The sequence below is a fragment of the Molothrus aeneus genome, chromosome 1 (genome assembly GCF_037042795.1).
Source record: "Molothrus aeneus isolate 106 chromosome 1, BPBGC_Maene_1.0, whole genome shotgun sequence".
Taxonomy (NCBI): domain Eukaryota; kingdom Metazoa; phylum Chordata; class Aves; order Passeriformes; family Icteridae; genus Molothrus; species Molothrus aeneus.
The window spans coordinates 78,084,429-78,095,054 of record NC_089646.1 but is presented as its reverse complement, the minus strand read 5'-3'; the positions used below and the strand labels follow the sequence as shown (position 1 = coordinate 78,095,054).

The following is a 10,626-nucleotide window of genomic DNA, read 5'->3' as shown; positions in this document are numbered from 1 at the left end:
GCGCCCGGGAGAGATCCATTCTCCTGAGAAAAGTGTTGCTTTCCTCTATTTTGCTGCCTTTTGTGTTTAACCGGCAGACTCTCTCCTTAAGCGTGCCAAGACCATCCAGGCCCGGGAATTTTTAGTCTCCTCCGCCCGTGCCGCCCCTCTCCGCCGTGCAAGCGGCTTTCCCGCTCCCCGAGAGGGCTGCAGGTGTAGGCAGGCGGCCCGGCTCGCCTGCTCCCTCCGCCGCGCAGCATCCCCAGCTCCGCCGGGCACGGCCCGTCCGCCCCACGGTGCGGTTCGGGTGCGGAGGGTCGCGGAGCGCCCCGCACCTCGCCGCGCCGCGCCCGCTCTCCTCGGGGAAGGGAGGTTGGCCGCTCCCTTCCCTTTTTTTTTTTGAGGGGTGTGGGGGTGTAATGCTGCAAGGTGCGTTCGCGGAGCCGCGGTCCAGCCCCCCCCCCGCAGCCCGCACGGGTGATATTTAAACCTGGGGTCCGTGCGCCCCCTAAGCGCCAGCGCCGCGCAGCGCATCCCCCGCCCGCCAGCGCGGGAAATAAATAAATAAAGCGTGTGGCTTTTGAACTGCCCACAGACTGTCACAGGGAAGGGGGGAGGGAGGGAAAGAGGGAGGGGGAGAGAGTGAGAAATGCAGAGGCAGCAGCCGCGGTAGCGGCGGCAGTGCTCCAGCAGGCACTAGGCACTCCAGTCCCAGCGAGCGAGCGGGCGAGAGCCACAGCGCTCCGAGCGAGGCGAGGGGGCTCTGGGCTGCCCGGGACTCTCTTTGTGACACCCCAGCACACAAACACACCGACAGGGACAGAGGAAAAACACAAAAAGGTAAGACGCGGTTGTCTCACTTATGCCATTTACACAGCAGCCCGCGAGAGCTTTGCCATTTTTATCATTTTCCCCCCTTCCGTTGTGTCTCGATTTGTGGGGAGGGGAGATGTGCGTGTGAATCGGTAAGAGCAGAGAGAGCGGAGCAGCCCGGGAGGCGCCTACCCGGGCACATTTTAGGAATACCGCTGCGAGGAGCTCGATTCCTCGAGAGGGGACCACCTGGGAGCGGGATCGAGGCACACAACGGACCGAAGGCGATTCCGTGAGATTTAAATGCCCGGGAAGGCTCTCCTGGGGAAGGGTGGGGGTAGCGGTGGGTGTGGTGGGAATAATAGTGGTTTATGCCCAATTTCTTTTGGGTGCTTTTAGCCTGTTTCCAAAGGGAGTCTCCTTAATTCATAACAATAATTTAAAATAAAAAGAAAAAAAAAGAAAAAAAAAGGAAAGAAGGAAGATGCCCCAAGCTCTCCATGAAAGGAAGCGCTGGGAGAAGAGCACGCACGGCGCCAGGAAGATGGCAGGGCGGCTGGGCGGGGGGCGGCGGTGCTGCAGGGGGATTGCGGGCTCCGGGAGGCTGGTGGGGCGCTCCGCGGGGTGCGGGGGGCATCGGGGCGGGCGAGGAGCGGGGAGCGGCGCTTGCCCATTGTGGCCGGCGACAAGGCGATTGTCGCTTGCCCATTGTGGCGCGGAAGCGGCGCTGCCTCCGCGGTCACGCGTGCGCGTGGGCGCGCCGGCGGGTTTGAAGCGCTGCTCCCGGCTGGGCGGCACACGCCGGGGCTCGGCTGCCCGAGCAGGGGCCAAGGACCCGCCGTCAAACGCGACAGGGACCGCCGCTGCTGCTGCCCCCCGCGCGACGCCCCGATGCGCCTGGTCTATGAATATTCACCGACTGCCGCCCCCCGCTCCCCACAGGTCCCCATCAACCCTCTGGCGTTCCCCCCACCAAAGAAAGCTGCAACTCCCCTCGACCTTTTTTTTTTTCCCTTCCCCTCCCGACCCGCCTTGTTGCCTCTTCCCCACGCACACGCGTGTCTTTGGAACGCGGCTCCCGCAGGGCGCTCTCCCCGCGCCTCAGCTGGGCGTGGCGGCACACGCGGGGAAAGGGAGGCGGACACACGCACACCCCCGGGACACCCCCGGGACACCCCCGCCCTCCTGCCACGCCGGGTGGGCGCCGCGCGGGGGGATGCGGGGGGGATGCGGGGCTACGGGGAGGTGCGGAGTGGAGCGGGGATGCGGGGAGGAGTGGAGGGGGGATGCGGGGCGGCGGGGGGATGCGGATGGAGGAGGGATGCGGATGGAGGAGGGATGCGGATGGAGGAGGGATGCGGGAAGCCCCCGCCGCCCTGCCCGCGCCTTTGTCTGCGCCCGGCGCATGCGCGGAGGCGGCGGCGCGGCCGGGGCCGGCGGCGGAACAAAGGCGGCTCCGCGCCGCTCCCCGACCCCCGGGCGCTGCCCCGGCCGCCCTTGCCAGCCCCGGGGCTCATCGGGGTGACCCAGCGGTACCCCGCACCCTTCCTTCCCCGCGCTGCGCCGGGCTGAGCCGGGCTGAGCTTGGCGTCTGTTGCTGTGCGCGGTGGCGGAGCAGAGCCGTGTCCCCCCTCACCTCACCCACACAAAATTCGGCATTTAGGAAGAGGAAAAGGCCGGCCCGCTGCCCCCCCCCCCCCTCGGGTTCGGTGGGCGGCAGGCGAGCGCCCGCGGGTGCGAGCACCCCCAGAGCTTCCCCGGGGCGGGCTCCAACACCGCCCCCGCTGCTCTCAGCGGCCTTGGGGGGCAGGAGACGGGGCAGGGGTCCCTCTGCAGCGGCCTGGGGTCGCTCGGGGGTCGCTTTGAGCAGAGCGGGCGAGGCGGGCGGCGCGTACGTGCCGCAGAGGCGGCAGCCGCGCGGAGCAGCCCCGCCGCAGGGACGCGCTCCCTGCCCGGCTCCGTCCGTCTGGGAGACACACGCGTGCTCTGCGTGCCCGGGCGGGCGCTCTCCTGGAGCATCTCATCTCCCTCTGCCGAGGGGAAGCAATCTATCAAGAGGAAGATTGTGTGCGTGCGTGTTAGTGCGACATCTTGAGATCTCTTTTGTTCGAATTGTTGCGTCTCGTCATCGGTGCCTGCTCCTTCTTCACCACTCTTCTTTCCCAGCTCTTGTCTAAAATTCGGATATATATCTCTTTCTAGAGTGAGCATGCTTAAACCTGTTTGAAATGTATGATTTTGTAAGCTAATGGCAGTTTCTGAGCAGAAGACAACTGGTGTGTTAGGCTGGAGTTAAAGCTGACAAAAGAATATTGCCAGTGGGCTGCTAAACAGGCGATGGCAGTGGATTTTATTGCTTCCCCTCGAGGGTGATGAACATTCACTAGAAAACATACACCCCAAGGCCCCTTGCATAGCAATTACTTGATATTTCCAGTGTTTCCAATTAAGATCTCTTCTGAAGAAGCCATCAGAGCCCTAAAAAATGTCTAAATGTCTCCTCTCTGCTTGCCAGATGCTTGCCAGGCACCACCTAAACTGGTGGCCAGGCTTCAGACACTGAGGGTTTTTTCCTGTGTAGATGTTCCCCATTAAGCCAGGGAGAGTCTGGAGTGGCAGTGCCATACTGAAGGAAGATGCAGCATCTGCTGCTACTGCTCTCTCCAGGGGAGATACCTTGTCTCATACAATCCTTTTGTATTCAGGGTGTTTTTGAGAATTCTGGGCAACATTTAGGGGTGAAGAAAGAGAAGAAGCAAGAACATGGCCGAAGGTTTTTGCACTTGCTGTCTACTCATTTTCTCCCACAACTTCATTTGGGGGAGAAGCTTTGTTTTGTGATCTCTCTTGCTAGTGGATTGTATGCAGTGGAGATTTTCTTTTTGTCCAGCTGTTTCAGTTTAGCCAGGGAGCACCAACTCTGATCTGTGGACAGAATAAACACAAAATGTTGGGAAATTCGTGGTGGCTCTGTCTATTCTTGTATGCTTCATGTATGGAATAGCTGATTGTGAAATACAGGGAAATTGTACATAGCTGCCAAAATGCAATCATGCAGCAGTTTTTTTTCTGTTCATTTCAACCTCTGAATGTATCATATCCAGTTAAAATCAACATTAAAAGGGTGAAAATGGTAAAATCACTGTTCAAGTTATTGCCTGAAGCAATGATATGGTGATTTTTTTTTTCTTAACCCCCTGCCCTCTTCCATACATCATTGCATTTGAGATGCAACACTCTCTAAAGCAACGTGGTGATATAAGGTTGATTTATTTCAGCAGGAATATTTCAGAGGAATACCTTTGGTGCATATCCTTACCCTAAGACTATAGAGTGTGCAACCTCCATAATTTCTGAGCCATGTCTAGAGCTGTCTCCGGTCCTCAAGTACTTGTGTTTTGATCTTTCAAAATCAAGTCTGTGGAATAAATTGTATTTTCCAAGTGAAGCTGCTTCTGTTTGTGCTGTGTTCCACTGGTAGCTTGGCCCATGCATTGAACCATGAAGTCCTTCAGCAGAACCTCCTGCGTACCCGACAGCTTCCGTCTGAACAATGGTGAATTCTTCCCTTGTGCCAGCACCCACCCACGGCCCAATGGCACACACTGAGCAGGGTAGGGAAAAAAAAGCTGGTTGCAGGGTAGAAACAGGCCTTCCCATGAAATCTTGGGTGAGTTCTGTGTGGTTACATTTTTAGACACTCAGCTACCATTGAGTTAGTAATTATTTGGAAATCTGCCATAGAAAGCTGATCTTGCACTAATTTACTAATTTTGAAATTTTGAAAACAAAAATTTTGGAGGGCTTTTGTTTGTTTTTTTTCTTTTTTTTTGGTCCCATCTCTATGAAGAGTATTCTTCAGTTTTTTGTACACGTTTGTGCACAAATCCCAGGTCTTGATTTAGGTGTGTAGGTGCAAGCGTAGTGTCCATGGGTGCAATGTAAATTTAATGGGTAAAATCCAGCTCTTCAAATAAGAAAACTGGATGATCTTCAAATACATAATGAAGAGTACAATAACCAATATTCAAGGCCTTTCCTTTATTCATACAAGGGTTGTAAAGGCAAGCCATTTTGAGGTATGCTACAGAAGTATGGAGACTGATTTATAACTAAAGAAAGATACTTAGGAATGACTTGGGTTGCTGTTTCTGTGTCAATCAGGAATGAAAAGAATGAGGTAACAACCAGAAAAATCAAAGAAATTCCTGAAAGCATTATAGACTTGATAATAGAAACCATATGCAGCATAATGGGGGTTTCATGCATTAGTAGGAAATGCTTTCAAGATTAAAAAAATATGCAGGGGGAAGAAGGGGGGAAACCTTATGCAGAATGGAAAGGACTTTAAAGTCTTCCTTGCAATATCTTGTATCTCACAGTTCTCTTCCCTAAAAGTGATGCCACCTAAGCTTTTTACTTCAAGATGGAGAAATGTGATTAATATAAAAATGTATCTACTGTTTTTTTGGTATGAAACTTCATAAGTTTAAAATACAAATAAATCGATAGCAATGTGATTCCTCAAACATGAAAGATTCCTGACTTGCCAGAATCTGAAAAGAAATCTTTGGCTTTCGTCTGCACACCAATAAATGTAAAGAGACACTGATTTGTAACACATGTGGAATGGTCAGGTTTTGCCTGGGAGAAAGATGTGTAGTAATTCTGTCTTAAGTACAGTTAATGGAATTTAACTCTGAGGAAACAGTTTTATTAATAAAAACCTTGTGTCTTAGGATATAAATAATAGTCTGATCTCTTTTGATGTGTTTGGTATTGTCTTCTGCAGCATAGGAACGAAGCAGTCTGTATAGTTGCCTGACTTGTTGTGTGTATACTGCCAAGTACCCCACCAGTGCAATAGTGTTGGGAAAGCCACATGCTTTTTAGTCACATGTTGCATAGTTTAGATTTTAGCCTGGTAAGTGGTGCCACATATGATTATGATCTGCTGATCCAGGGATTTTTTTTTTACCTTTTAGGATTTTGAATGTCTTTTCAAAAGATTTTATTTTGTGTACACTGGCTTAGCAGTTGTTCAGAGCAGCATGACCTGGCACTTCATGTAAACTATAGGACTGATGGCAGGATCTTCATTTTGAATAGAGACTTACTGTCCTTACAGAGGATACAACACTGAATGTATGATAACACTGGGCCTTAGCTACCAACCTTGATGGATGATGTCACGATGGTGATTGTAATACTACTGATGCCTTGGCATGAAGAGAATATGAATGCACTGTTGAAGCATAATCTTTTCCTTCAGGCAAAAGCCTAGTAGCTATAATGACAGTTTCCCAAGAGTTAATTTTAATGATAGAAATCTATGCCATCATGATGTTGTGTGACAAATGGAAGCTAGTTCTGTAAGTGTAGTAAAATCAGGGGGCTGCTGGCTATCTCCTGTTTCAGTAGTCTTTAAATACTCAATGGGATACAGAACATAACCCCTGCAGAGGGACAGAGCCTGGTTATAGTTTTTGAACTTATTTTCTGCTATTACTGTTTCCCTTGTGTGATTGGTTGGTGATGGAGTGGCTCATATTCAAAATTACATCTTGATGTGATTAACTGTTTTAGGATGAAGTAGATGGTCACATAGTGGGATCCTGTAGATGTGCATCTTCTACACAAATTTAAGATGATTGCTGAACTATGGAGAAGAAATGAAACAAAGACAAAACAAAGAATGGATCAACAATGGTAGAATTGATGCAAGTTTCTCTCATCTTCCTACCTTAGAAAAACACATGCCAAACATGCACAAATCAAGATTTATAAAACAGTGAAAACCCAATTACAAACATAGTCAACATGGAAGAGTTACACCATGAGAAATGCTTTGGTATGTGCTTGTCTGAGATAGTCTGGAGCCAGAGAATTGCTACATCAGCTTCCTGTAATCATCCTTCCTCAAGGCAGTGAAGCGCGTCATTAGCGGAGAACGAAAACAAAAACAAAAACAGGGTAGAGGTGGTATAAAATTAAGAGTCTGGAAAGGACAGGGTGAAACCTGTCACCACTGGATGAGGTGTTCAGATTATTTCTACATTTTCCTTTCATATACAAAATTTCCAGTAACGCAAAGTTGCTGTATTTTGGCCAGTGCTGGTAAGTGCATGATTGACTTTTGCTGCTAACTGTGCAGATCTGGTGGGAGGAGGCAAATTCAGTGAGATCTGAGGTGGTGAAAACAGTCCTTATGGGTTTCTTGCTGTCAGCAGAAAAACTTCAGCAAACGGGGAAGATGTGCGAGCTGCTCTAACCAACGTTTCCTAACTAGATGTGCTGAGAGAGTGGGGCTCATTTTCCTCCAGCAGCATCACTCAGCTCACCCTGCACCAGTGAATGTATATTCTGCCCTGCAAATAGCTGGTGTCACTGAAGAGAGGGTGAGAGAAGATGTGTGTTGGACCTTGCTTTTCTTTTCAGATCTACAGGCCTTGCAAAGCAAGGGAGACAGATGTTCTCCAGAGGATAAAATTGAAAATCAGGCCAGATTTTCCAGGCTCTTCCATTCCACACTTTGCTTGAGATGTAGGAGAGTACTGTTGGTTTGCAACTTTATTTCACTTGGAGCTTTCACTAGGAGCTTGTGAGGCTTCTGTAGGGGACCTGAGTGCTCAGGATAGCCCCCGAGCCTGTAATTCAAATGCTTAAATTAGCAGAACAAAGCAAATGTGGAGAATGCAGAAACCCTTTCCTTGTTTGCAGTCCACACATACTCTATGTAACTCCAGCAATCATAGCTGAGAGCTTTCTGATAGCCCTAGAATGCTGCATGTAGGATGTGAGAGTTCAAGGAGAGTGACAAGTTGTCCTTGAAGATATCCTTTCTCTGAAGGATCTGGTATTACTCATAGGAGAGAATTTTAGTAAGAGGAATTTATCCATTCTCTGCTTCTGTATGCTGTTCCCTTTTCTCATTTCCTACCCTTGGAGATCTTCATCTGGAAAAAAAAGATCCTCTGGTGAAGAGGTACCAGCAGAAACCTTTTTAGCTGCTTGTAGCTATCTGATGTTCCACCAGTATTGTGCATTTTAATGATTTATTCAGTGCTAGTTTCCTTAGTGATATCTAGGGGAACATTCAGCTTTCTGCATAGTGGCCCATCCTTTCCATCCAGTTGCCTTGAACGGATGACATTGCCTTAATGAATAACAGTTTTAGAGCCAAGCTAAGTAAGAGCTGCCATGTGCACTGAAATATGATAGCTCACTGGGGTGCACTCTTTTCCTCTTTGTGTAATAGTGAGTAGAAGCCTCAACAGAGCTCAAGAAAACTAATATTACAGTATATTTTTGTAAGCACTAGAATGATTATTAGGTCACTGGAAGTTCAGCTGTCATCCTCTTCTGTGGATGAGTCAGTGACTGACAGATTCATGAAGAAATTATTGGTGCTGCTAGCAATAGGAATGTGGCACTCCTTATGGTGTCTCATTCCCGACTGAACAGCACACTGTACTGACGATCCACTGGGGCCACAGTGCATGAAAGTGGCCTTCAGTGCCGAGGTACCTTCTGTTACCAAGGGTTCAAACTGGACTGCAAATCACCTACAGGTGTCTTTGCAAACACCTCTTGGAACATCACTGTTACCAAGACATCATGGAGAAGAGCAAACATATCAGCTAACAGATGACAAATGCTGGAAGCAGGATAAATATTGTGTCTTTAAATACTCGCCATGTGTGTTCTGGGTTGGAGTTGATATATGGAGTATGGCGTTGAGGGAAATGAGCTGGCATTGCATGCTCTCCCACAGCCATTGACCCTGTGAGGAACATCCGAGTGCCTCACCATCTGAAACACAGAGGTGATAGAGAATGAAGGAAAAATTTTCACTGACAGATTTGTGGTTCAGAAAAAAAATATCTCTCCACGAGTTTTCTGTGGAAGAATGACAGTAAATTTACAGATTGAGGATAGAAATATTTATCTCAGCAGCTTTTATTTCGTTTCTACTTAAAAAAACAAGTCATTTGGGACATTTTCTCCTGACTGAAGAAGCTATTTTAAATGTTTCCTGTTAGAAATTGCATTCTAACCTGTTGGGATATACCATATTTTCTCTGTCCATATTTGTAAACGTATCCCATTAAAAGAAATTTTGTTGTCTTCATACTAATTTTTCATGTAGCTTCGGCTCTGTGCCCTTCCTTGCCATGTTACTGTAGCTCATTTATCTGTATTTAAAGGTATTATCATTGTGGCTATGTAGCCATTTCCCTTGTTTATCCTTTCTAGAAGTCCATATTTTCAGCCATGAACTAACTTAGCCTATTTCAGGGAACACCTTGATAATCACACAGTGAGAGGCAGTGTGTGCATAAGCAGACAGGCAGAACACAGGAAGATCTGTGTCATCAGCTTAATTTTGTGCTGGCATTCATATGTAATGAGAGTCCAGAACCACTTCTTGTAAAACTTTAATTTTAATCTCTGTAACTCATGCTACTAGACCCCAATGGTTTGCATGCATATGGCTCCCAAATCTAGATGTTCACTAAAGTGAGATCATATCAACATGAGAACTTGGTCTTAAACAGTTTCATGCAAATCCTGTAACAATGTGGAAAACTTGGAGCTCTGCCAGCTGAAAGCATTCAAAGTTTTAAACTTCTTACCAGCTGAAGAAAGATTAATGTGATTTCCTCTGCTGAGTGAAAAGGGAGAGAATTTTTCCTTTTTACACATTGTTTTAGTTTTAAACAAAAGTGGCTCTTGACTAAATGAAAAAAAAAATTCCACCAGCAAACCCAACCCTTCTGTGATAGCTTGAATTGTGTCTTATTCTCAAGAAGAACTAGATTTGTTTGATCCTGTAGACAATTAAATTGCTGCAAGCTCATAATTAGACTGCATTAGTGAGTTGAAAAACTGTCCAGAACACAGTTTTAGGGGAAAGATTTGCCATTATAAAAGACAAAGCTTTTCTGTCAAGCTGTGGCTGTGCTGGGTTGCATATTGCATAAAGGCCAGTAGCTGTCACAGTCATACTGGCCCGGGCTTGTTTTATAGAGAACTATTATTTGGATCCACTTCTAATTGCTCTAGATTTTAATTGTGTCTAAATAAAACACAACATCTATAAATGATGGAGATGACAACATGATTGCTGTGGACATTGAGTATGATTCCATCAAGGTGAGGACCATGTTTAGGCCAAGTGAATTCATGATGACAGATATATATGTCTTTTATTCTGAAGGACAAGTTTGTAGCTACAGGGTGAAGACACAAAATAGCCTTTGGTCTCTCTGGAGGGTCCCCAAGTAGGGGGCCAGGGAATTGAAGGGTATTGATTTAGATCATCTGCTATAGACTGTGCTCCCAAAAACCCTCTCAAAGGACATTCTTTGCATTAGAATTACAGTGAGTCATCTCAGTTAATTGACTCCATACACAGAGAAAAAACTTACAGTGTTGATAGAGCTGAAATAATAGATAAATATAAGGCTTATGAACAGCCTGATCTCGGCCCACAAGCCCTTTCAAGTCTTGAATACTAGTACTTGTTTCAAGTATGCAGAAGTTTTGTGCATTGGAACAAAAATCTGGAGTCCTCCCTAGTCCCAAACTTCCTTTTTAACACCCTTGGAATTGACTGGGCTTCCACTACCTGGTCCTCAGCATTTTAAGGTTTTTTTTTTCTGAGCCTCAAGTTCCTGGCTTGAATCTCTTGCCTGTCTCACCCTGCTGTCTCTGGAAACCTCACCTTTGAGCAGCCTTAGGGATTCCTCCTGGGAAGGAGGTCCTCTGGTCTTCTTAAAGCAAACAAATAAAATCAGACTGTCCAAGGGAGCCCTCTGGGCTGTCTTGCAA

General features: G+C 47.6%; 1 protein-coding gene across 2 annotated transcripts in view; it reads left to right on the top strand.

The window, feature by feature from the left end:
* The first annotated feature begins 622 nt into the window (after window positions 1-622).
* Window positions 623-10,626, top strand: part of BASP1 (brain abundant membrane attached signal protein 1) — a 50,981-nt gene continuing 40,977 nt past the window's right edge. The window contains exon 1 of one of the 2 annotated variants that reach the window (XM_066559582.1): window positions 623-819. The gene's annotated coding sequence lies outside the window, so the exon portion shown is untranslated. Of the gene's footprint in view, window positions 820-963; window positions 1,085-10,626 lie in introns of those variants that run through there. The other variant, XM_066559590.1, reaches the window with a different exon arrangement.